The 24,994-nt window shown below is 43.1% G+C and overlaps 1 long non-coding RNA gene across 1 annotated transcript; it reads left to right on the top strand.

Annotated features, from left to right (window-relative positions):
* Positions 1-1,605: 1,605 nt before the first annotated feature.
* On the top strand, positions 1,606-23,465 carry LOC118566229. Its single transcript, XR_004932889.1, has 3 exons — positions 1,606-1,806; positions 18,931-19,038; positions 22,941-23,465. It is a non-coding gene; the product is annotated as an uncharacterized LOC118566229 (long non-coding RNA).
* Positions 23,466-24,994: the final 1,529 nt, after the last annotated feature.

Raw genomic sequence — 24,994 nt, 5'->3', positions numbered from 1 at the left:
GTCTGGACCCCTTTGTTCCACAAATACCCTGTTTTCTTCTTTGCCTGCCGTCAAAAGAGGAGATTAAGTTGTCAAACTGTGGGTCCTGGTCCAGACTGGTCTGTTGAGTGGATATTCTCTAGTCTGATCTCTGCCACTGCTAATAGTCAGAGCTCAAAGGGGAGCAAGGAGAACAGGGGAGGGAGAGAGGTAAGAAGGCTTTAGGATCACTTTACCTGGATTCGGCAGTGCGGCGCTGGTGGATTAGTGCCTCGGGCCTCATGGCACGCTAGTCTGCAAACACCCCCATAACACCCTACAACAGGTACGAGCACACACATGCTCATTCACAGCACAGTGGACTTCACTCCTGAACGCGCCCACTTGCGTACCTGCAACACACATCCACGGGCCGAGCCATGTGAATTAATACCCAGTGATCTCTACAATTTCACAATATCCGGACCAAGTGCAAAAGTTGCCCAGATGGCATGGCACCAGATAAGACAACTACTCCTACATAAAGCAGCTTATAAAACTTGTACACTTACTTCTAGCTTTGGTTCAGTTGGGATGCCTCACAAACATTTTCCTTGACATCCTGAAAGCTTTGAGAAATCTGTTCCCGGTCTGATACGACTCTGTAAGGTCACTCACTCATCCAGAACTGCAAAAGCACAACCCATAAAGGAGGAATACAGGTTGTTCTTGGCAGGAAGGAAAGGAACCCACCACAGCTCCATCCCTCTCCGCAGCCTCCGCCTGCTCTCCCCCCAGTCACTACCTGATGACTTCTCCATCCGTTTTAATTGGTAATTATTTTGCGGGGTTTAATGCCTTTATTCAGACTGTCAGTGTGGAGTCAGGAGAGGAGGATTAGGTGCCCCAGGGGGACGAGACACTGGCACGGCCAGGACAGCTCATTTTTACACGGGCAGGGGAGGAGGACAGCTCATCTTTGATCCGGCTGGGGCTTCGCAGGCCAGAGGGGTGACAGCTGCACTTTCTTTAGCCCACATTTGAATTTGAATTCTATCTTAGGATGCAGCGCGCCGCGGACTTGGCAGGGCAGTGGGGTAATCTGCTCGGCACAAACGCCCGGGCCTTTTCTTCCTGTGTGCCCTCGCAGAGATTGGAGTAATTAAAGTTAAATGGAATGCATTAAAAACTCACTTGTGCCGAGGCTGTGGCGGCCGTGCCAACAGTGAATGGGCTGGGGCTGTCCTTTTACGCCGCTCTAATCCTGCGGAATATATGTGTGCCCCGCGACTTTGATGCTACACTACCAAAGCGTCGGAAACGGCTACCAGCCGAGATACAACTGACTGCTGGCTTTACCTTAGAAGAACATCTTGGAAAGCAAATTCAGCTGGATTCTGACATTGGCAGGAGGTTGGATGGAATCAGCTCGGGGGCCGTATTAGCACTTTCCCCACACACACATGTCACTCTAAAATGTTTTGATGTATGGCCTACTTAAATACACACTTAAATACCTACACGCTTCTTTTCCCCTGACCTGCCGTGATATTTAGAGTGAATCCTGACTAGCTGTCCATGACTGTAACTAACACTCGGAGCACTTGTCAGTTGTTCCGTGAAATGCTGGCGAGCACACGAGGAATAGCTCTCCATGCCAATAAATGTTGGCTTTTGAACGTGTGCAGTTTCGTGAAAGGACTGGGCACTCCCTGTTTTTTTCAGCCCTTTTTTTTTTTCCACTTGGACAGTGAAAACAAAAAAGAAAAGAGAAACCCGCTACATCTAAGAAGACCAGACCTGCTCCTCCAGGTAGATGTCAAAAGACTTGAAGCATCAAACCCTCAGGTAATTTTCACCGCCTTTCATTTCAGAGGAATGCGGACAGAGACAAAGGGGGGCAGGCAGCAAAACTATCATCATAATCTTTTCCTGGCTTTGTGTGTGATCCTTTAGCCCTCATAATGATAGGAGATTGGACAGGGAGAAACCTGGAGCTGTGGGAGGGGATGTTTTATGAAAATAAAACTCAGAATCAGTGTGAAAAAAGACTAAACCAATGTTGCTGATTGGGTTAGGGAGGAAATTCCCACACCATCGGCGGTGCTTTACTTAAATGGAAACATTAACATAAAATAGCTACTCCAAGTAGATTAAGCGTTAGATCAGAGAAACGGTCACTACATGATCAATCCCACAGAGGCATGCTAAAAAACCCACCATGCTAAATCATATCAAAATCTCAACCTAACATAAACGCGACATGTAGCTTGTACCAATATAAATCTTCCATCAATCCCTCTTCTGTAACTGGGTACCTGTTTGGGGGCGAGAGGCAGGGTGCACCCAGGACAGGTTACCAGTGCACAGGACAACCAGCCATGCATGCACATACTCTTACCTAGGAGCAATTTGGTCTGTTTTTTGGACTGTGGAAGGAAGTCAGAGTACCCAGAGAGAACCCACGTAGGCACAGACAGAACATGCAACCTCCATACAGAAAGACCCCAGGTTGGGAGTTGAACCCACTGCAAGGCAACAGTACTACCAACTGCACAACTGTGCAGTCCAGAACACGAATGTGTTAATGTAAGAAATTAGAAAAGCTGTTAGAACCTGGTTGAATGAACCTTGACACCCTTAAAGTAAAACCTTTTTGAATCACCTTTGATTCAGTTTCGGCATTCAGTCTTCCTCGGTAAGCTTCAGTCAGCATTCCACCTCTTGACTTGGAAGCAATGACCAAAGTTTCTTGTCCACAGGCCTCTCCAGGTCACCCTGTAGAACGTCTGTCAGTTCTAGACTCTGACAAGGCCACTCCAAAAGTTGGATTTACTTCTGGTCATTCTTTTTTTTGATCCATCTTCCTCTTCAGCTTTCTAGCAGTAAGCTAAAGGTTTTGGTTTAAAAACTGACTGGTATCTAGAACAGTTTGTGATTTTATCCACCTGAACAACAAGTCTGTTCAGGTGTTCTCTGGCATTGAGAGATCTGTCATCTCCCGCTAGTGTCCCTGGCCGAAAAGCCACACTTGCAACTTTCTGAGCGCCAACCCCGAGGCGGTCTTTCAGCTCTGCTCCTGTTCTGGCGGTAAGACGAACAATGTTGCGGCCGCCCGATTTAAGGCCATTGGCACCAATAGCAGTGTTACCAAATTTGCTTATTATAAGTGACAACTGGCTTGTTTTTTTCTGTCTCTTGTAAACTTTGTGAGTCACAGGTTACAGTTTATTCTGCTTATTCTTGACAGTGAAGACTCTTATTTGGGCAACAAACTAAGCCACTAGTTCACGAACTATAAATAGACCTGCTCCCGCTACGCTACAGACAAAGGCGCCGGTGACTCTGGGCATAATCCGGCATACACAAATCTCTTTCTTTCACCAAGGTCCTGTAGGGGGAGCGGCACTCGAAAATTACTTAGTTTGTCTTTAAAATTCAGCTTTGGTTTCCTGACACCGCAGCACATTTTTCCACAAGGTTTCGGGAGATTTTAGCCAGCCCTAAATATTTTCTTTGGAGGTAAATTATTTTGTTTTTCGATCCTACTTCCTAGTCCAGATTTTGGTCACATGTAGGACACAAAACCTGCACCAACCAGAAATTACTTCAACTCTTTTATTGTTGATGCCAGGTTCTCTGAAGCCTTCCTGACCAGTTTCATGTCCTTTTTATGAGTTATGAACAGTCATCTAGTTATATTGCTGTTGCTTCATGTTTCTTCCAATACTGGTGAGAATCTTTACTGCAGTTTTGTAAACATAATGTTGAGTATTCCTCTCCTGCCTGATGCCTTTATAAAGTCAAATCATGTTTTCCTTTTTAGCCTCTCTGCAATCATTGACTTTAGCTGAAGGATGCAAATGAGAAAATGTCAAGGAAATCTTTAGTTAACATTTTCTATAATGCAAAAGAAAACTTACTGCTGGAATTAATTTTAAAAAAGTGATGGTTTAGGAATTCATGTGAGTGTATGATGGTTGACTCCTAAACTAAACATCTTTTTGTTTTAGATCTGTGCTGCAGCATTAGCAGACCTTTATCCCTTGTCACTCCATGATTTGCCAAGACTTTTGAGCAAAGCGGGGGCCCGTCCGGGATCTCATAAATCGTGAGCTTGCTTGAACGAGTGTGATCTATTTAGGGCTGGGTAGCAGGGCAGGACCAAATATGTCCAGTAAGTACAAAAGAACAAGCGATGCAAAACATTTCCAGTTCCACCAAAAATATACAAGAACTAAACAAAATAAACAGACAAGTGACAGGCTTCTCTTGTTGGTTATTCGTGCCTTTTCTGTTATGATTTTATCCTAGTTAATGCTCCACTTTCAGATTTGTGGAGAGAGAAACAAAAGCATGTGTCAGAAAGTATTTAAGGCTTAGTCTGACTGGTCTGTGCGCTGTAGCTGTACTGTCTGTACAATACCTCGATCAGCTGTGGGTATACACAAATGTCACTCATAGATATTTTGTCCCTTTAATTTTGATGATTATGTTTGTGGCAGTACTCCTATCATGCTGACTATGACACATATGTACATTTTTTTTATTTAATTTCCAAACCAGAGACTTGTTCATTGTTCTCTGTTTCTTCAGGCCTATTATTCAAAAGCAAAAATGTGGTGGATGCACTTTTTCATGGTTTCTGGTGTGAAATGATACTGCACCTGTTGCTTGTTCTCCTCTCCTTTGGATCCTGATGTACTTCAATGCTTCATCGATTGCAGTGAAGGAAGTATGTGGAGCAGGGATTAGGTGGGTACATACGCAGATGTACAGTAACCTTATGTTAGTATATTAGCTTAGTGTGGTATTTCCATTGTGTTGTTTTTTTTTTGGTGGTATTTCACTCTTCTCTCTCCTATTTTGTTTTTACATCCATACATGAGCATTTGCATTACAGAGTGACATGCCTCCCACACCTTATGGCTTTTCCTTTTAAGCTTTCTTTCATTATTTGTGAAAATAAACATATTTTAACCGTTTTGTCTAAATCTTTTTACATTACTGTTGAGAAAGTTCATGGCTGTATTGTCTTATGGAACTAGGATTTGCACCTGTTTTTCATTTTCACAATGTTCCCTCAATTTCTTTCAGTTATAATCCAAATATATATGTCTTGTTTTATTCTGAAGATGACTTATCACGGTCACATTTTAACACAATTTTGAAGACTTTTTAGCTCCAATGTGTAGAGCAGGGGTTCTCAATTCGGATTTCTGGATGTAGCCAAAGATCTGGAACAACTATTAATGAGCAAATCCCTATTATTACATATGTTTGAAACTTACAAACAATCGAGACAGAGATGATGTTTGTGATCCTAACTTGCTCAAAACTTTTCCAGTAAAGCATCGTGAGAAGTTAGATTCAAATTCGAACTTTGATTACATTTTGTCCTTCAGGGAATAAAACTAACCTAACCCAACCCAACCTAAAGTGCAACAAGATTATAAATATATAAAAGAAAGAATATCTATCTATCTATCTATCTATCTATCTATCTATCTATCTATCTATCTATCTATCTATCTATCTATCTATCTATCTATCTATCTATCTATCTATCTATCTATCTATCTATCTATCTATCTATCTAACTATCTATCTATCTATCTATCTATCTATCTATCTATCTATCTATCTATCTATCTATCTATCTATCTATCTATCTATCTATCTATCTATCTATCTATCTATCTATCTATCTATCTATATCTATATATATATATATATATATAAAAACAGGATTTTTTTCCTAAACTGACTATGTGTACTGAAACTAAAACATCAATATTTCAAAGATAATTGAAAATTTTTAATAACAACCAAACACTTTTTTAGTAGTTTTTCATGCACTTTTACCAGGTGTGGATGCTGTTTTTGCATGGGTGTTTACACCTATTGTCTTGTCAAAGAAAAAAGAAAGATAGAAAGAGATTTCCCTTGCCATATCTGTTATCTGAATGACTGACTTGATTTGATCCACAAGCGTTTGTCAATAATTATGAAGTCTTATTTCTGTTGTGTTATTTTAAATACAGCCTGCCTCCTGTCTTATTTTCTGGAGTATTTTTTATCAGTTGCCCAAATTGGATTTCAAAGATGACTAATCTGCCAGACTTCAGGCAGATTAGATGAAAGAACACTAAAGACTGGACAACATTGTCAACAGGCAAACAGTCTGAGAGTGAACAAAGAGAAAGGCAGAAACTATCTCCACCTTAATGCACAGATATACTCACCTGTGCATGTGGACATTTCCCCTGCAGGTCACAACTCCAGCATTTCTGCCGTCCATACATCTTCTCTTTGATGGCGGAATCAGGAGGAAAGTGCCGTGATTATAATCACACCACTATTGTCTGTAATAAACAGGAGAGCTTTTGCTCCGTCTCATGAGGGATTCAAGTGAGTGTTAACTCAAAAGTGAATAGAATCCCTGAATAACTAATTAAAAAGCACCTGAATACCAGTGTGAGACCTTGGTTTATACTTTTGTGGATTTGATTAGTGGTGATTTGTCTATTCGCTGACAGATGCTTGATGTTGGTGAGATAAGGGGGGAACCCAAAGCTTTTGGCTTGGAAGCCCTATTATTCATGGGCAGCAGTTGAGTGTGTGTTTCCATTAGATGTGTGAAGGCCTCTATGGTCTAAGAATGCACTTTAATAGATACCTGTCAAATGTAATTAACTATGTTTTTCCTATATCATACGCTTTCCCATTGCCTCCAGCCAGAGACTCCACGGTGTGTTTGTGTGCGCGCGTGTGCACTTGAACGCATGCATATTGTATGTGTGTCTGTGTGTGAGAGAGAGAGACAAGAGTCTGTCTCAGTGCCTTTTGCCACCCAGCGATTGGAGACAGTTTTAATTGCAGCATGACAACCACAAGAAAAGACCAGAAGCCCCATAAAAGCCAAAGCAAGCTGGCAGCCGTCCCACAGTAGAAAGCTAGCCATGCAATAATTACAGGTAAAAAGACCTCTAGCACTGCAGCTTTAGCACCGTGTTTATTTGACACCAATCATGCAGCTATGCAGGTATCCCAACAATAACGTGCTCTGTCCCGACAGGACTGCGGTGCCTCCGAGAAAGAGACTTGGACATCACCAGTTAATCAAGGAATGTCTTGTGGCTTGGAGGCTGAGCTCTCGTCAGAACATGAAAGCGAGCAGAGAGACCTTGATTTTAAAGAGCTCAGATGTGCCGGTTACATTGTTCCCAGTCAGAAAGGAGCCTCGTATGCCATCAATAATTCATTTTTACAAGGCTCGCCTCTGCCTCCAGTGAGCAGGTCTGCCTAAATGTTTTGATTTTAACGTCTAAGGGTGTAACCTGCTGCATTAAAGACACATTAGCATTGGCAATGACACCGCCTGTTGCAGAGGGACTTCATACTTGAATGATCTCTGAGGGAAGAATTTTTAGATGTATTCTGCATTTTTTTGGTATTGCAAAATCAGAAAATTATTTAGTAAGTGCATGCATTATGGTACATTAGCAGATAATGATTGTCTACATGTTCACACAAGCCCATTATTGTGTATGTCCTTTGAGCCAAACAGCATCTAACTACTATCTATCTACTATTAGGGCTACAAGATCAAACATAATGCTGAGATATCATCACAATATCATAACAATATCAACCATCACAATATTGTGCAGCCCAAGTTCCTGTGGAAACTTACGGGTGTGGGTGCTACCGGTTGTATCAGTTGGACTGATCAGCTGATAATCACTGTGTCACTATTAATTTCCAAAATACATCGAGACCTGAAAGAGCTCGGGAACATGCTATCTTCTACACATGATAGCACGGATATATCAGTTACAGCCGGTCTAGCAAATTCACAAGGCCTCAATCAACGGTTAATGTCCACTGAAATAGTGTGAAATCCCATGGATATGAACATTTTCAGTTTGAGTTATTTCAAATTTCATAAGTCATCTAACAAGGGTCATGTTACTGGAACATGACATTTCTCTACTTAGCGGGATCTAATAGCAACCTTTACACACTACTCCAGGTAATCTGTTCAAAGCCTGTCTTGGTGGCGGCTGTCCATTCATTTTTGGTGTTCATGTCTTTGAAATTTATTTAATTCTGTATTTGCTTTTAATTTAAATGAGGCTGGGATAAAATTAAATGAAACAAGCAATCCTGGTGTTTTTTCCTTGCTTTGAAGTGTTTTGATAGATTATGGACATCATTTCTTTGTAAAAATGGTTATGTCTCATATATATTTTACCTCAATTATCATCTGAGCTAGTATTGACCATCTTTCATATCCTGTGTTTTTGTCACATTTCTCTCACTTTTAGTTTGTAGAACTTGTTCTCTTGTATGGTCGGAGCCTGCCTCACTTGTCATTCATCTGGTCTTTGTGTATATCACACACCTGTTGTTCATTTTTATTAGCTCCTGCTGTGTATGTACTGTGCAGTTTTCTGTTGTATGGGTTTTCTTCACCTTCTGTTTGGTTTTTGTCATGCCAGTACCTGTTCAGTACCTGTTCTTTGGATTCCTGCTGGCTTTTTCTTGAGTGGATGCCTTGCAGTGTTTTAAAGCGATAGCTTGGATTTCTTTTTTTTTTTTTTTTTTTTTGAATGGTGTTGTCTGGAGTTGCAGTAGCCAGGCAGCGGTATGCAAAGGTTTGTGAATCACGAGTTGTACTTTTTTAACCCACTGGGAAATGTTTCAGATTGGAGTTGATTTTAAAGGGGATATAACATGCAAAATCTACTTTGTTAGCCAATGAATCAGTGGTGGCTTTTAGATGGGTCCTTTGCCCTAAACACTTGAATCAAATGCAATCAAACTCTGCTAATGAGCTCATATTGGAGTCAGGTGTGTTGAAGCAAGACACATCTATAAGTTGCTGAACACCGGCCCTCAATGACTGATATTTGAGACCAAAGTTAAAGAAATGTTTTTGTATGTTTGGAGTTTCTAGAAAAGTTCAATGTAGTCTCACCAGGTACTGCGATACGTGAAAGTGTTCAATTGTTGGGTGTATGAACTCGCACGATTCATTACTACACTGTCCCCCGGCATACTACAAAAATGGTCGAACAGATGTGGAGTGGAACGGTCTGAGGCCTGGAAGGGGTGGGGTGTGAAGGGCTTCATTTGCATTTAAAGAGACGGCACCAAAATGAGTTGCTCAGAAAAACCTCCGAACCGAAGAACTGGTGAAGATTCCGAACCTCAGAACAAGAGCAAAAGAGGCTGTGGAGCTAAATTTACAAGCAAATAAGACCAAAGCATTACAGTTCCACTTTATATAGACCCAACTGAATGATTTGTACATCAAAAGGAAGGATTTAAAAAAAGTTATATGTCCCCTTTAAAATATCAGTAGACCACTTTGACCCGTGTCCCCTTCACTCCTTAAACTAATTCTTGGTTAAACCCGATATTGATTCAGTCTTCTTTAATGCACATCTGTCTTCATTTATAGTAAATCAATTACCCATAAATACAGCTAAGCTATCCTAGAATAACTTTCTTGACATGTTCCTTATTGACATGCTTTAGACATAGGATCAAAAATGGCATAATTCCATAAAGGTATAAGTCAGCAGAAGGAGACAGAAAAATCCACTATAATACAGGCATTAATAATTAGAATCCATGTGAAAAAACAGCAATGTTGCAAAAACTGGACATTTCTTCATAACCAATAAAAACACAAGAGTGCAATATGTCAAGGGGGATGGCTGTCAATAGCTTGATATTGGTTCTGTCATGGTTTTCAGGTGACGAGTCCACATGCAGATACGATCGGGAGGCAAAACACAGTTTTAAGATGTTATTATAAGAAACAAGCAGATCTAAGGACGGGACTACGGGTGAGTCGGCTGGGTCAGAACGTCAAGGCTGGCGAGTCTGTAAGAAAGAGGAAGTCAGAAACTCTGAAAGTTGAACCAGGGGAATAGCTAGAAGTGCGCTGCTTACCATTTAGCCGGGCGGACCTAACCGGGAAGAAGTAGCGTCGGGAATACTCTATGATTCTACTCAGCTGGAGTTAGGCGGCTGGTGGCTGAGGACGGCTGATGTAACTGGCGAGGGATCCTGAGCGAACCTCGTCGGCAACGGTTGACAGATGGATTGACCAGAGTGAATGCAGAACCAGCAGGAACCGGGAGAGGGGAACTCAGGCCTCGCTGGGTAACATCCAGGAAGTATGAGGGGAGCGCCAGAGCAAAATCTGAGCAGGCGGTTCTGCTGGTCTGTTTCTTCGGAACGAGACGTCAAGACGGGTGAGTGCATCCAAGCACAAAAATCTGAGGCAAACAGAGATCCAAAAATTAGTCAAAAAACGAAGAGCAAAAACTCACAAGCTGGTGTCCGAGCGTAGGGACAGAGGCCACGTCGTACCACGACTGGTTAAGGCTCTGGCGTCTTCCATCTGTCAGCTGCTCTGCTTAAGAAGCCAGAGGAAGCCGCCTGCAACGAGCTGCAGGTGTGGGCCACGCCTCCTCAGCCAACCAGACACACCTGTGGAATAGAGTTAGAGTAGAGCAGCACAGAGAATCCTGACACTACCCCCCCCTCAACGGCCGCCTCCTGGCGGCCCAGACGAAGAGGTGCTGGGCTGAGTAGCCCAAAAATCTGAAATCAAGTCCTTATCCAAAATAGTAGCTGCGGAAACCCACGAGCGCTCCTCAGAGCTACGACCCTCCCAGTCGACGAGGTATTGGTGACCCCTACCTCGCCGACGGGCATCCACAACCCTGAGAACCCGAGGGTTCTGACTGTCCTGGGAGGGTGGAGGGGGTCCGGAAGGAGGGCACAAGTTGCTGTCCAAAACGGGCTTGATCTGGGACACATGAAAAGTAGGGTGTACTCGGGAGTGAGGGGGCAAACGTAAACGGACAGTGCTCGGGTTAATCACTGTCTCTATCTCATAGGGACCAGTGAACCGGGGAGCAAGCTTCTTAGCGGATGGATTGGACAAAACGTCTCTGGAAGATAACCAAACCTTCTGACCGGGGCGATACTGAGGAGCTGGTCGGCGGTGCTGGTCGGCAAACCTCTTGCTCCGCTCTGCGGTGCGAGTGAGGGCAGTGATGGTTGATCTCCAGATGTCCTGGCAGCGAGCAATGTAGTCGTTTACGGATGTGAAAGGAATCCTGAGTTCCTCTGTGGGTAGAAGTGGAGGCTGATATCCCAAAGCAACCTCAAAAGGTGAACGTCCAGTAGCTGAGGTGATGTGTGAATTAAGGGCATACTCCACCCAGGGCAAAAACTTGTTCCAGTCGGAGGGTGAAGATGACGTAAGGCAGCGGAGAGTAGTTTCTAGTTGCTGGTTCATGCGTTCAGTTTGGCCATTAGTCTGAGGATGATATCCAGAGGTGAGTGTATAACGGGCACCCAGAGCAGAGCAAAAGTGCCGCCAGACCTGGGAGATAAACTGAGGACCCCGGTCAGAGAGGATATCAACAGGGATGCCGTGAAGTCTGAACACATGTCTGATAAGAAGCTGAGCTGTCTGGAGTGCGTTGGGTAATTTGCGGATGGGAATAAGATGACAAGACTTAGAAAACCGATCAACTACCGTCAAAATAGTTGACATACCTTGGGACAATGGGAGACCGGTAACGAAATCAATCGCTATGTGGGACCATGGATGTCTGGGGATGGGAAGAGGATTTAACAAACCGGAAGGTGGCTGTGTAGAAGACTTATTCTGGGCGCAAACGGGGCAGGCGAGAACATATTCTCGAACATCCTTCGTCCATGAAGGCCACCAGAATCGCCGGGAGACCTGGGACTGGGTTCTAAAAATGCCCGGATGGGCGGAAAACTTCGTGTCATGACTCCAACGTAGAACCTCAGGACGAACAGACTGGGGAACGTACTTAAGCCCAGGTGGCCCTGTACCTGGGTCCGGGTCTAAGAGTTGGGCCTGTCTGATTCTGTCCTCCAGATCCCAATGCAGCGCTCCAACCGTACAGGTGGGAGGAAGAATCGGTTCCGGCTCCCTCTCTTGTTCAGAAGATGTAAACAGACGGGACAGTGCATCAGGCTTGACATTTCTGGAGCCGGGTCTGTAGGTGATGGTGAGGTTGAATCGAGAGAAAAACAAAGACCAACGGGCCTGTCTAGAGTTGAGTCGACGGGCTGACTGCAGATAGGAGAGGTTCTTGTGATCTGTCCATATTATGATGGGCTGCTCGGATCCCTCTAACCAGTGCCGCCACTCCTCCAACGCTAGTTTAATAGCTAGTAGCTCACGATCACCTACATCATAGTTCTGCTCTGCTGGTGATAATCGACGGGAGAAGAACGCACAAGGGTGCAACTTACAGTCTACCTCCGACTGTTGGGACAAAACCGCTCCCACCCCGGTATTAGAGGCATCGATCTCTAAGATAAACTGTTTGGCTGGGTCGGGGTGAACTAGTATGGGAGCCTGGGAAAAACGGGCCTTAAGTTTACTGAAAGCCTCCTCGGCCTCTGGACTCCAGACATAAGGTACTTTGGGGGAAGTGAGAGCATGTAAAGGAGATGCTACCTGACTATAGTTCCTGATAAAGCGCCGATAGAAGTTAGCGAAACCAAGAAAGCGTTGGAGCTGTTTGCGCGACTCAGGAACAGGCCATTCCACCACTGCCCTTATCTTTTCTGGATCAGACTTCACCTGTCCGCCCTCTAAAATCAGACCAAGAAAGGAAACAGAAGACTGGTGAAAATCACACTTCTCGGCCTTAACAAATAAGCGATTCTCTAATAATCGCTGGAGAACAAGACGGACGTGTTGTTTATGTTGTTCTAGGTCACGAGAGTAAATCAGGATATCGTCAAGATAAACGAAAACAAAAACATTCAGAAAATCCCGAAGGACATCGTTCACTAATGCTTGAAAAACTGCCGGGGCATTGCACAAACCAAAAGGCATGACTAAGTATTCAAAGTGACCTAGCGGGGTCTTAAAGGCCGTCTTCCACTCATCCCCCTGTCTCACCCGAACCAAATGATAAGCGTTGCGCAGATCAAGTTTAGTGAAGATCTTAGCATTCTGGACTGGTTCGAGGGCTGAGGATAATAGAGGGAGCGGGTACTTGTTCTTAACGGTTATTTGGTTAAGCCCTCGATAATCGATACAGGGTCGAAGGGTTCCATCCTTCTTACCAACGAAAAAAAACCCCGCGCCCAATGGGGAGGATGAAGGACGGATTAACCCCGTAGCTAGAGATTCCCCTATATACTTCTCGAGCGCTTGACGTTCTGACCTGGAGATGTTGTAGAGCCGACTCACCGGTAGTGGAGCCCCAGGCAAAAGGTCAATAGCGCAATCGTAAGGGCGATGTGGGGGAAGTGAACAAGCCTGAGTCTTACTGAATACTCTCTGAAGATCGTGGTATTCCTCCGGAACTAGCGATAGGTCAAGAACGTCCCCAGACTCTGTCTCAGGGGAAGGGGTAACAGATACAGGACGAGCGGACTGTAAGCAACGAGAATGACAAGCTGGAGACCAAGATTCTAATCGGGACTCGGCCCAGTTAAACTGCGGGCTGTGGACACTTAACCAGGCTAAACCCAAAACAACGGGTGAACGCTTTACAGGGAACACAAAAAACGAAAGTTGTTCCCGGTGGTTACCCGAAACTATCACTACTAGAGGTCGAGTGCGATGGGTGATTAAGGTTAAACTCTGCCCATCCAAGGACGACACCCGGAGAGGCTCGGGTAAAGGTTCGACCGGCACACGAAGCTGATCCACTACGGTTTGGTCAATTAGGTTGAAGTCCGAACCGGAATCAACTAGAGCCGAGACATCGAAAGTATCCTGATCAAACATTAACGTCACTGGTAAATGTAAGCGAGAAAGAGATGGCGCCTTAGTTACTACTCGGGGGCTAGAACTATTAACGTCCACCGTTCTCCCCGTTACGAACGGTGGACTGGATCTTTTGGCCGAACCGGACAATCCTTAAGGAAATGACCTTCCCCTCCACAGTATAGACATAAGTTGCCCGCGAAACGCTGTTGACGCTCCTTATTGGTTAAACCAACCTGGCCCAACTGCATGGGTTCAGGAGGTGATGGAGCGGACCGCGGTTCCCTATGGGTGAGCGTGGAAGGGGTGGATGATCGCATGACTTGGTTCTGTCTAACTCGGCTCCGACTACGTAGCCGGGTATCCAACCGGATGGCTAGCGCCACAAAATCCTCAAAATCCCCGGGTTCCTCCACCCGGGCTAATTCATCCTTAAGGGACTCATCAAGAGCCTGAAAAAATACTGCCTTTAACGGTCTAGGTTGCCAATCCGCCGCTGCGGCAACCGTACGAAACTCCACTGAGAAGTCAGATACGCGTCGACCGCGCTGTTTTAACGAAAGGAGATGACGAGACTGATGAGCCGAATCTAACTCGGGCGAAAAAATAGTCTTAAACTCGGTAACGAATTCCTGAAAAGTAACCCCGAATGACTGACAATCAGGGAATCGAGCCTCAGCCCAACTAAGTGCTTTACCTGTTAGGAGTCGTAGTACATAAGATATCTTAACCTCATCTGAGGCGAAAGTCTGGGGGGATCGGTTAAACACCAGTTTACACTGGAAAAGGAAACCTCCGCAACTCCCATGGTCACCAGAGAATTTCTCCGGACTAGGTGACGCGCTCTCAAGTGGCGGAGCCCAAAGCTGATTATCAGTGCTCGGAGCGACGGGAGGCGGGGTGCTAATGTTTTGAGTGACAGGCGACGTCATCGCGGAAGTAACTGTGTCCATGAGCTGGCTAAACTGAGCGGCTAATCTATGAAGCTGCTCCTGTGTTGAATTTACGGCTAAACCTAGCGACTGCATCTGCTCTTGCTGTGCGGCTAACTGCCGCCCGAACGTATCCGCTGGACTTTGGTGGCCAGAGCCTTCTTCTGTCATGGTTTTCAGGTGACGAGTCCACATGCAGATACGATCGGGAGGCAAAACACAGTTTTAAGATGTTATTATAAGAAACAAGCAGATCTAAGGACGGGACTACGGGTGAGTCGGCTGGGTCAGAACGTCAAGGCTGGCGAGTCTGTAAGAAAGAGGAAGTCAGAAACTCTGAAAGTTGAACCAGGGGAATAGCTAGAAGTGCGCTGCTTACCATTTAGCCGGGCGGACCTAACCGGGAAGAAGTAGCGTCGGGAATACTCTATGATTCTACTCAGCTGGAGTTAGGCGGCTGGTGGCTGAGGACGGCTGATGTAACTGGCGAGGGATCCTGAGCGAACCTCGTCGGCAACGGTTGACAGATGGATTGACCAGAGTGAATGCAGAACCAGCAGGAACCGGGAGAGGGGAACTCAGGCCTCGCTGGGTAACATCCAGGAAGTATGAGGGGAGCGCCAGAGCAAAATCTGAGCAGGCGGTTCTGCTGGTCTGTTTCTTCGGAACGAGACGTCAAGACGGGTGAGTGCATCCAAGCACAAAAATCTGAGGCAAACAGAGATCCAAAAATTAGTCAAAAAACGAAGAGCAAAAACTCACAAGCTGGTGTCCGAGCGTAGGGACAGAGGCCACGTCGTACCACGACTGGTTAAGGCTCTGGCGTCTTCCATCTGTCAGCGCTCTGCTTAAGAAGCCAGAGGAAGCCGCCTGCAACGAGCTGCAGGTGTGGGCCACGCCTCCTCAGCCAACCAGACACACCTGTGGAATAGAGTTAGAGTAGAGCAGCACAGAGAATCCTGACAGGTTCAGATTGGTTCTGGTTGGGTTGTACATATGGCAAATATCCATTAGCACAACCAAGTAGATTTATAAAACTGAATTATTTTCTTCCAAATAAGAAATCTAGGCCTGGCTAAAATCTCCCAACACATTGCGGCAAAATATCTGGAATTTAATAAAAGCACAAGTTTATTTCTCCCTGAGATTTTTTCCTGTGGGGATTTAGATGGATTGTACAGGGTATAGTTCACATTCAAGTTGAAAAAATAAAAGATCTGAGATCGTTTATCTTGGTCTCATTCTTTTATGTTACAACAACAAGGCAGGTGTGTGTAGATTTGTCACATCCACTGTAATTGGACTGGATTCTGCATTGGGAGCAGCTTCATTTACACTCTCCTTTGTGTCAAAAAAAAAAAAAAAAAATCCCTGTTTTACACAATCATATTGGCATTCAAGCTGAAGCGCTTCTTAAATACATCGCAGGCATTTCAATAGACAGCGGCGGTCTCTATCTGGAAAACCAGACCCCGTCACATAAATCTCACCTCTGTAAGTACTTAACGAGTGCACAATGTGTGTTTTATGTGTTCTTTATGAGTGTGGAAAGGCCACATCTTGAATGACACTCGCTGCCAGCGCTGTAGAGAGGTGGTGGGAGAAATCCAAAATCACTTTACAGGCTCATTTTCGAACATATGCTCGCTTTCCACTCGGAACAAGTTTGTGTAAAAAAAAAACAAAAAAAAAATACAACACGTTTCCTGTAATTTCTAATCACCTGCTTTTGTGCTGTAATCAGGCTCTGTTATTAAGCCGTGCCTGGGTCGGGGTTTAGCAGTTAGCTAATGACTGTCGAGGAAATTGGCCGCTAAAGTGGAGTGCTGGGCCCCCAGTGAGGAACGGTGCATGTCTTGTCATTGACTTTCTGCCACGGGTCACCAAGGTGAGAGCTGGCTAGGCGGTGCACATGCTCAGGTTAACGCTGCTGTATGATTTTTGGCATCAAAGAAACATAGCAGTTCTGACATTACAAAGACGGTCCTGGGGGATGGTTGGGACTTGCAAACATGTTGTGTCCATCTGTCTATAAAACGTGTTTGGGGGGAAACGTATTCGATTTCCTGTCAATAATTATACAGTGCCTAGCAAAATCCTTCACGACCCTTGAATTCTTTTACATTTGGTCACATTGCAACCACTAACTTCCATGTATTGGAGAGGGGAGGGGGTGTTTATTAAACTAACAGAAAGTAGTACATAGCTCTTTGGTGTCTTTGCAAATCTACAGACTGAAATATTTCCCCAATCCTTCATAACTTAAGCGCAGTCATATTAAATGGATGCTGTCTGTGAATGCCAATTTTCAAGCCTTGTCACATATTTCAACTGAACTTAAGTTTGAGCTTTGACTAGGCCGTTTGGACACATTTTCATAACGTCTATGGCTGTGTGTCTTAGGTCGTTGATGCGCTTAAAGGTAAACCTCTGATCTTTTTGTTCAGTCTTTTTTTAGCTTCCAAGGGATTTTCTTCCAGGATCTTGATTTTAAGTTCACATATTTAACTCCACCCATCGTCCCATCAACGTCAAGCAGTCTTTTAGTCCTAACTAAAGAAAAGCATCACCTTTGCATCACTGCAGTGTTTCAGCTTCTAAATAATGTGTTCAGGATGATGTGTGGAGTTGGCTTTCCACCACACATGGCATTTTGCATGTAGGCCAAAACGTCTAATTAGACATGTCGCTCACACAGCTTGTCAGTCACTGTAAATGGGACATTTTACGGCTTTCTTTCAACAATAGCTTTCTTCTTTCTACACTTCCATAAAATGCCAGATAAGGGGAGTACATATGTAACAATTCACCTCTCAACAGATTCTCCCGTCTGTGCTATGGGTCTCTGCAGCTCCTCCAGAGTTACCGGGGACTACATTTCTGCTTCTCTGACTGATGCCCTCCACTGTCCATTTTCACATGGGGAATTAAACAGATGTTCAAAGCGTGGGGTGTTGTTTTATACCCAACCCTGCTCTTGGCTTTTGTACAGCTTTCTCTGACCTGACTGCCATGTCCCTTGGTCTTCCTGGTGTCGTTTGTTCTCTAATGTTCTCTAATGAACCTCTGAGGCCAGAAACAGAACAGCTGCATTTATACTGAGATTCATTTACACAAAGGTGGATTGTTTACTATTAAGCTGACTTCTGAAGGTAGGGTGTTTTATTTAGGGGAATCAAAAAAAAGGTTGCTAAATACGTTTCTTGCTACACTTTTAGATATTTATTCTTAAAAATAAACCAAGACATTGGAAAATTTTATCAGGTTCAAGGCTTATTAATCCTTTTGTCAAGCACTTTACATTAACTACAAATTTTATTATGTAATTATGACTATTATGAATAAAAGAATACTCATTGTAGTTTAACACAGGAGAATGAATAAACAGGAGGATATGGCAACTTTACAGATTCTGGTAACACTGAAACACACACACACACACACACACACACACACACACACACACACACACACACACACACACACACACACACATACATGTGCATATATATATATATGTATATGTATATATATATATATATATATATATATATATATATATATATATATATAATTGTTACCAGAATAGATATAATGCAAGTACACAAATAGAATAACGACACACCACATTTATAGTACATGTATGTTCTCTTAGACACACATGTTGCCTTCAGTCCCACAGTTGTCCCTGATTTCCCAGTGTTAAAACAAATCCAACAATGTGTCTCTCCCACGCACACATACTCACTTTTTCACTCTTTCTTGTTTTTTATAAATTTACATATCTAGAAAGTGTTTCCTGGTAAGTAGAGCAAAAGCAGCTCTCAGGAGAGACAAAGACACAGATAGAAATTTGTATTAAAAAGAAGAAACATCTAAGCAGAAAAAGACCAAAACCACAGTACACCATTACTTTAATGATCCATCATGTTCAAAGGAAACTTATTCACAATCCTTCAGCAATAAACAAGGGAATAAAACTCTGCTGGAAAGTGCATTTCTCTTTTTTTCACTTGCATGAAGCAGATGTTTGCTCTTCGTTCTTATTTTTCATGCAGTTTTTCCACCACATTCTCTCCATTGGGTCTCACAGCCTCTCAGCTTTCTATTGTAAATGATACGTTAAACTGATAGTGTTTAGTCTTATGTTTCACAGTACTGGGCAAAAGGCCAGATACCTTGTGTCTCTGCCTCACTGCAGTCCTCACTGTCTCTTCAGAGAAATGTATTTTTTTCTCCCAACAGGCCAATACATCGACGGTCGGGGGTTGAGGGGTTACAAGTCCCAGGAGGTGTCAAGCTCATTACCCCAGAGTGGATCAACCCAGCCCAAGGGGCTCTCTGAGTATTTAGGTAACCTTTGACCTCTTGCTGCTGGGGAAGCTCACTCTTTCTGTCACTCAAGCTGTGCAGTCTCCAGTTTCTGTGTCCGCTCTGTGGCCGAGGGCTTCGGGGTTCAAGTTCATGATCACTGGCATGTGGCCATCTGCTGCATGTGCCCAGTAACAGGAAATGTTTAAAATCAATGCATGAAGGGAAAACCCAGTAATACTGTGTCATTTTGTTAAAAGTAAACAAGGAAGCAAGATATCTTAGGAATTCTAGCATTTACTTTTAGATATTTTAAGCCTACTTGGAATTTGTCTAATGGGGTTCTGTTTAAATGTTAAAAGCAGTTAAAGTCTTACCTACCGTTAAAAAAAAAAACTATAATGGTATCTTTATTTAATATAAATCCAGGCTATTGGTTGCTGAGATAGTATGGCTTATCAGTGTGGGACCATGGACGCTTCCTCAATGTGAAGTCACCTCCAAGCTTAAAATCATTTTCATGCAAAAGTTATTCTAATAACATTTAAACTATCATTGTGTTTGTGTTGGGCAGCTACAGAGGGAGGTGCAGACTGCGCAACATCAAAAACATCAAAAATCTTCCTGCATGATAACTGAAAACTCAACATTAAACTTTTTTTTTCAGTCAGTAACTATCTGATGTATTAGTAAAGTAATAGAGTAAAAAAACCAAAATACAGTAGTTTAAGTGATTCATAAGATTTCAGTCAGTTAATCTGACCGTGAACCCTACAGACGTTTTATTGGTGGCACATCAATTCCAGCCTTCGACTCCCATTTCAATAATAATCACCTTTGTAAACAGACACCCAATACAAAGGTGTACCAGCAAAAGAGATGCTGTAACTGCAGCCTCGAGAAGATTGTCAAGGAAAAGCAATTCAAGAATTTGGAGGAGGCTGGAGGTGGGAGTCAGCACATCAAGAGCCGCTGGGCACAGACGAATCCCACAAGCCTCACAGCGTAGCTACTACTGAAACAGACACAACGTCAGAAGCATCTTACCTGGGCTAAAGAGAAGAAGACCTGGGCTGTTGTTGAGTAGTCTAAAGTCCTATTTTCAGATGAAAGTAAAGTTTCCATTTTATGTCAAAATTAAGGTTCCAGAGTCTGTAGGAAGAGCAGAGAGGCACAGAATCCACGTTGCTTTGAATCCAGGGTGAATTTTCCACAGTCAGTGATGGTTTGAGGTACCGTGTGATTTACTGGTCAATGCAGCCACTTACCAGGCCATTTTAGAGCACCGCATGCTTCCCTCTGCAGACAAGCTATATAGAGATGCAGATTTTGTTATCCAGCAGGACATGGTACCTGCCCACACTGCCAAAGGTACCGAAAGCTGCTTCAGGGATGATGGTGGTGCTGTGCTTGATTGGCCAGCAATCTCCTCTGACCTGAGCCCCATAGAGAATCCCTGGAGTATTGTCAAAAGGAAGATGAGAGACACCAGATCCAACACGGCAGATGACCTGAATGCAGCTACCAAAGCAACACCTCAGCAGGACCACAGGCTTCCATGCCACGCTGCACTGATGCAGGAGGCCTAATTCATGCAAAATGTGCCCCAATCAAGCATTGAGTGCATGAACTTATGAACAATACTTTTCAGAAGCTGGACATTTTTGTTTGAATTATCCTTTATTTTATTGATTTTATGTAATATTCCAATTTTGGACAATGCTTAATTTTGGGATTTCGTCATCATTAAGCCATAATCATCAAAAGTAACAAATAATTGTTTGAAACATTTTTCTTTATGTGTAATGAATCTCCAAAATATGAGTTTTGCTTTCTGAATTTAGTGACAGATAATATTGAACTTTTTCACAACCATAATTTTTTTTTAGATATACCTATATTTCTGAATTTGCACTCTGGCACCCACTATAACAGAAGTTGAGACGGGCAATGTAAGACCTCTTAATGAAGTCACAAAAATGCCTCTGGTGTTATTAGATTAACAAATAGTGTTAAATAAAGCATTGTAGTCATTAGTCTTTAAAAACAGCCACCTAAACCTTCTTCTAGGAGTCTATTTGAATGAAAATAGGCAGAGATTCCCACAACACGCAAATAAATTGTCTCCAAACAATGTTGCTCAAAGAAATTATAGATTAATATACAAAGAGAAAATGTCTAGTTATTAGAGTTTAATCATTTCAAACGGAATCTGAGGAATCTACATTATTTTATTTATTTGTTTACGTTTTATCCTATTTCTTTTGCATATGACAAAGAGGTGCATGTTAACATGAATCCCTTATAGAAAACTGAGCAATAAACGTTGGATACAGTTCATAAAGCACAGAAGTACAGCATTGGATCCACAAATGACCCTCCAAGCTTTATTGTTTAAAAATATGAATTACATTAACAAATTAATATTAAGCTCATGAGTCAAGAAAATTGTTTCAGTTGGCCCGTAGCGAAATAAAAGTCAAACGAAACATTAGAATAAATTATTGTTATTTCCTTCTTCACATGATGCCACTTTGTTTTGATTTTAATCTTGCAAAATCTAAACCTGCATGGCAGCGCAGTGGTTAGTACTTTTGCATTGCAGCAAGGGGGTGCTGGCTTTAAATTATAGCTGGGGTGATATTTGCATAGAGTTTGCATGTTTTCCTCGTGTATACATGGGTTCTCTCCGGGTATTCCACTTTCCATCCCATGGGAAAAAAGTAAGGGAAATTATGTTATTTGATATTTCTAAATTGCCCTTTGGTATGTAGTGGGTGCCTACATGGTTGTTTGTCCTGTGTGTCTCTGTGTTGGACATGTGACATGTCCAGGGTGTACTCTGCAAGTCGTCCAATGACTGCTAGAGGCACCAACCCGCCAAGGATAAATGATGGATGGATGGACATGGGGGTGGGGTGGTGTTGGTTGGGTGGATGGGGGGGCTGGAGTAACTCCTTATTTTTAGTTCCTTAAATCCCACTTGTTTAGTTTCTAAGACTGTCCATGACACGGTGTGTATGAGATGCAGAGCTGGATGTGCTTTGACAAAGGTAGACGGGCGAGAGAGGATCCCGGTCTTGGATCTTTCCTTTCCGTCTCCACGCCTCTGTCTGTTTAACGCCTGATTGTTTAAGTGATAAGTGACTGTGATGGATGAGCTGGGCTTTGTGTAATTATTGTCCTGGTTATCATTGTCACTGCCGATAACATATATCACCATGTCCCACCCCGTTTTACACGAGATAAATAATCATAGGTGGACAAAAATAAATAAATAAATGAATTCGATAATTTGTGAGGCGACTCCTGTAATATAACTCATGTCTATGCTGACAGAGGGTAAGAACGGGAGAGCTGTGTTCGTTGTAAATATCCTAAAACGAGAAAACCTCACAAGTATGTTTCACTGGCACAACTAAACACACGGACGTAGACGGACAGTATGCGGAGGCATTTCTCCTCCTCCACCGCATGTCCAAGCTTATCCATGCAGCAGCTTCATTTAAAGAGGAGTCATTCAATCATTTTATACACTTTGTCAGAGGTTATTAGCCCTTTGTGAATTTCTTTCATGCGTCTCGGATACTTGACAGCCTTCACATGATGTCATCTGGGAGGATGCTTCACGGATTCCTGCAATTAGCTCTCAAATCAAAGCTATTATTAGAGTTAATTTGCCTTTTACAGATGACTGTGCGCATTGTTATGTCCTTCGAAGGAAGATTTACACAGTGTGAAGGCAGTGGAGTATTAAAAGCAGCATCACCGACGTCTTCCGGAAGTCTATACTTACTCTATTGACTGCCGTCTTCTCCTTCCTTTTATCTATTTCTGTTCATGAAGTGTCCTTATAAAATGAAGTTTCTGATGTCTTTTTAAATGGCATACACAATAATAATAAATCAATATTTTTAGTTGCACTTTTTTTTTTTTCTTTGCAGGATTCCCTCTGCCTTTGTTTTGCTGAGCCCCACGCTTCACCGAGGGAGACTTCTGACCTCCGAGCTCCGCGGCTGACTGAGCATTGACGTGTTAATTGGCTGCGTAACATCACACCAGACTGTGATATACTGCCATGTAAAATGAGAAGAAACACGTTGTAAAGAGAGAAATGATGCAAATTGTTCAAGCTTACCTAGTTTAGCAAAACACTGCGTTCACCGTGTACACGCTGCAAAATCGAGGCATATATTAAGTTCTGAAGAACCTCCTTTAACAGGACAAACAGCTTTACAGGCGTCTCGCCACTTATTCCAAGGAAGCTGTCTGCCTCTGCCGTTTCAAGAAGCTATGTTATCCCATCAATTACAATGAGCTGTGGAGGAGACCAATGCTCCCTCACAAATTAATGGATGCTTTAAGAGCTTAGAGGCTTGACAATCAATTGAAAAGTTAAAAGACCAAAGAAAAATCCCCACTGGGTCATTTAACAGCTACACCGGTACAAGGCTCTCTGGTCTTTCGAGTAGTGCAGGTGCAATGCTAAGCATGCGATTGAAAAACATAATTTAGTTTGGTTCTTTCTTGGTTTGTTCAGTTGTGTTCAAAATAAACACATCTTTACAGAGTGTTTCAAAACTGTGCAAATTACTACAAATAATGTGCACAGACTCATCATCGGCATGAAGGCTAAATGATTTGCAGGCTTGGAAGGATTTATTTGAGCAGAGATGATGCATGTGTTCTCTTATCCACACAGTGTAAAAATCGACACATCGACTCCAACAGACACATACATCCCCACTGATATTTGGACACATTACGTCGGGCTCAAACCAAACACGGTGCAGATATGGTTCCGGAAAGTACCTAAATAATTAAAAAATCAATGTGTACACTCACATCAGCCAAGTGCGGTTGTGGGTTCGGTTACTGAGGCTGTGCGGCGCTGCAACAAGTTCCACAAGAAGGAAGTTTGACCGGATTCTGCAGCGGCCCCCGGATCCAACTTCTGAATTTTAATAGCCAGACAGGAAACATCGAGTGCTATCCGTTGAATTTCAAAATAAAATCACCACACTAACTTATGCTAACTTGACTAGTGTAAACAAAACAGCAACACAGAAGCACAAGGAAACAGGGGGATTTTTGGAGGATGAAATTGGATATTTATGTGACAAGTTTTGCCCTAAAAAACAAAAACAATAGTTGTTTTTAATAATTTGTCAGAAGCTTATTGTTCGCCACGTCACCAACTTCAAGACCAGTTTTAGTGAATTTGCAACATGATGCTATTAAAAGAAATGAAAAGAAAAATTGGAAAGTGAAATGTATATTTCTGGACAAATTCATACTCAATAAACAGTTATTTTTATGGTCGTTGGAAAATATTTGCATGTTAATGAACAAAAGTGTTGGGCCTTCTCAAAGCAAGCCTTGAAAAGCTTCATCATTACTCTGATGCACTCAGCTGCAACCAAGGCACACTCTGAACTCTGTTATCTGTCTCAGTGCGGGAGCACATACCTTGGTCTGGAAGTTTGGTTCCTCTGTGGACAGCCACTCCTTTCAGGTCAGTTATGGTACGGGAAAAATTCACCAAGGCTTGTTTTGTTTTGGGAGAATCTGTAGCTCGTCTTTGGATGGCGTTGTTTTCACCAGCTTGTTGTGCCTCTGTACAGCGATGCGCTGATCCTCATCTGGCTGACAGGTGATATTTACTATGCCCAGTTTTGACCATTTTACTCCGTTGAGGTTTTAAATCAACAATCCCTTGACGAGAAACAGCTAGGAAATAAAATAATCCACCCCGTTCATGTTAATCTTACTCGCCGTCATACTTAGTCAGTCTATACCAAACCACAGACACGATCTAGAGACACAACATTATACGTCCACACTCCTCGGCTAATGCCTGTGGTCTTGGGCTTACCCTGGGCTGAAAGAAAATTAATCCCAATGAGCAGCGAATGTAGGGGCCGTGGTAAGACATCCGTCAATCACGCTGTACCACTAAAGGCTCTGAATCTAACCTACTGTGTGAGCTGTGAAAGAT

Source organism: Fundulus heteroclitus, chromosome 15 (genome assembly GCF_011125445.2).
Source record: "Fundulus heteroclitus isolate FHET01 chromosome 15, MU-UCD_Fhet_4.1, whole genome shotgun sequence".
Taxonomy (NCBI): domain Eukaryota; kingdom Metazoa; phylum Chordata; class Actinopteri; order Cyprinodontiformes; family Fundulidae; genus Fundulus; species Fundulus heteroclitus.
The sequence above is the reverse complement of the archived record's forward strand: the minus strand, read 5'-3'. Positions and strand labels throughout refer to the sequence as shown.